Source organism: Sinocyclocheilus anshuiensis, unplaced genomic scaffold (assembly GCF_001515605.1).
Source record: "Sinocyclocheilus anshuiensis isolate Anshui unplaced genomic scaffold, SAMN03320099.WGS_v1.1 scaffold894, whole genome shotgun sequence".
NCBI lineage: Eukaryota > Metazoa > Chordata > Actinopteri > Cypriniformes > Cyprinidae > Sinocyclocheilus > Sinocyclocheilus anshuiensis.
This window is the reverse complement of record NW_015536505.1, coordinates 145,823-148,172: the sequence shown is the minus strand read 5'-3', so window position 1 is coordinate 148,172 and position 2,350 is coordinate 145,823. Positions and strand designations below refer to the sequence as shown.

General features: G+C 33.3%; 1 protein-coding gene across 1 annotated transcript in view; it reads left to right on the top strand.

The window, feature by feature from the left end:
• Window positions 1–1,438, top strand: part of LOC107691027 (selenoprotein T1a-like) — a 5,832-nt gene extending 4,394 nt beyond the window's left edge. The window contains exon 5 of the mRNA XM_016489486.1: window positions 930–1,438. The gene's annotated coding sequence lies outside the window, so the exon portion shown is untranslated. The remainder of the gene's footprint in view (window positions 1–929) is intronic.
• The last annotated feature ends 912 nt before the right edge of the window (window positions 1,439–2,350 follow it).

The window sequence follows — 2,350 nt, the reverse complement described above, 5'->3', positions numbered from 1 at the left end:
TTAACGCTTCTCATAGCTATGTGAAAATAAGTGTATAAATGGAACAGTTCATTGTTTAAGCTGAGCTGGTGATCTGAATGAGAGAGAGATGCAGCAGAGCAGGGGGACGCGAGGAACAGGATTAGAACCGCTGCTTTAGAACATTGATTTTGAAACTTGTGAATCCATTAGAATCGTTAGAAAACAGAATCGCGATTCATATATAAATAAATGTTTTTGTGCACCCCTAGTTTTAACGGCAATGCAACAACTCTCCCTCTTCTCAGAATTTTAAAAGACGATATCTTCGTTTGCATTGAACTTTCAGCGCTGCAACTTTGCAGATATTGTTTATGCTCAAACAGCAACATTACACACTAACATTAAAAAGTGAAATCGCGATCAACCACCCCTTTAAAATGTAATTTATTCCTGTGATGGCAAGGCTGAATTTTCATTTGCCATTACTCTGGTCTGCAGTGTCACATGATGCTTTTGAAATCATTCTAATATAAAATTTTTCATAATTATTTGGCGAGTAGAAAGTTTTTAAAAGAACGGCATCTATTTGAAATACAAATGTTGTAACATTTTAAATGTCTTTACTATAATAATTGATCAGTTTATTGCATTCTTGCTACAGTAAATAAAAGTATTAAAAAACGTACCGACGTCAAACTTTTGAACAGTAGTTTAATAGGGAAGCAGCAACTACACAACACTGAAACTGACAAAAAAATTGTTTATTGAATTTGAATGTTTTGATTGTTTTCTTAATCTGAGTGTAGTTTAGCCAAAAATGTGTAGTTGCTTTTTTTTTTTTTTTGCAGTGGAATATATTAATATATATTTTCATGAAACAGTGAGTTAAAGCAGATGACTAGTGATATTGCTTTTTCCCCTTTTAGATTAATTAATTTACTTTGTAATTTTTCCATACTGTCTTTTAGTTCTGTGGTGAAGCTTTCTTACGGTTGTGAGGTGATGTTTATGAAGGTTTGTGCTGAAAGTAGAGACTACTAGTGCACACCCGATGTTCTGCGTTCTCCTCACTGTGCCCCTCGGAGATGCATCACCTACAGACGCTGGTGTGGGATCTACGGCAACAACAGTGGCCATATAAATATGATTGCAGCCCATCTCTTGTGCAATAACAATTTGGTTAAGGTCAGGAAAAATGTTCACAAAGACTGTAGTTTCCATTTTAGTTCAGTTAGCTCAGTCAACAGAATTTATGATGGCATATTTTTCTTTCACATGCTACTGTATGGCTAAAACCTGGTCTTTATGTTCTATTTAATAAGTAGATATGAGATGCTCCTAACTTATACACCCAACCCCCATCATGATAATTTTACATCTAAGTAACGTTGATTATATTTCTGAGCCCTGGTTTTTATATCGCTTTGTATAGCGTAAAATGTTTACTAAAAGGAAAATAAAATGAAATCAAACAAAATATTGTTGTTCTTTTTTTAGGAGAACAGACTTGCAAATGCTTTTTACAGTCCTAAAACATTTTTTAAAAATTGAGAAAATTACCAGAGAGTTACATTTTACATTAAGGTGTGAAATAATACTTAACCATTAGAAAACGACTCACTTCTTTTTATTAAACATGCTGTTAAATATCATTGTTCACTCATTTGTCCTGTAATGTCATTAACCTAGTCCAGAATTGGGTTTAGTCTGGTCTTACCCAGATCACTTCAGGTGAAGAGTCTTATGTGCTTATCATCATCTAAGAATCCTGTTGTGAACTGAGATTTTCAGTTAATGAATTTGTCTAATGAAGGTTTCATCTTATTTTGGTAATTGAAATGTACGATTTTCACTGTACAAAAACATTCAGCTTAATAGCTTTTCAACATGGTTTTATATTGCTATAATTGGAATAAAAAGATTTTGATTATATTGCAATACCTGGAATTTGATAATGTCACTTGTAAAATTACACACAAAATGTTGGATTACTAGTAAAAGATTTAGGTCCGTTCATTTAGCATTGATTAATATAGGTTCAGATAACCTTGTAAATTCTCTCTTAAAAGGACTAGTCTAGCTAGACTTTAGGCTTAAGGTGTGTTCACACCAAGGTTTTAATAATCTTTTTTTTAATAATTCTATGAGAATAGCAAAATCCACACCACAGCTATAATGATAATGCCACAGTTTACCAATACAGTTGAATACATTTTTGGAACAAAGAGTCAAATCACTAAACTTTAAAAAGCACAACTATTTAAACTGGCAGGCGACAAAACCACAGCGTGTGCTTATAATGAAGAGAGCGTTATTGTTCCTTGGCCAGTATAGTTATCGTTACAGGTGCACTCTAAAAAATGCTGGGTTAAATACAACCCAGTGCTGG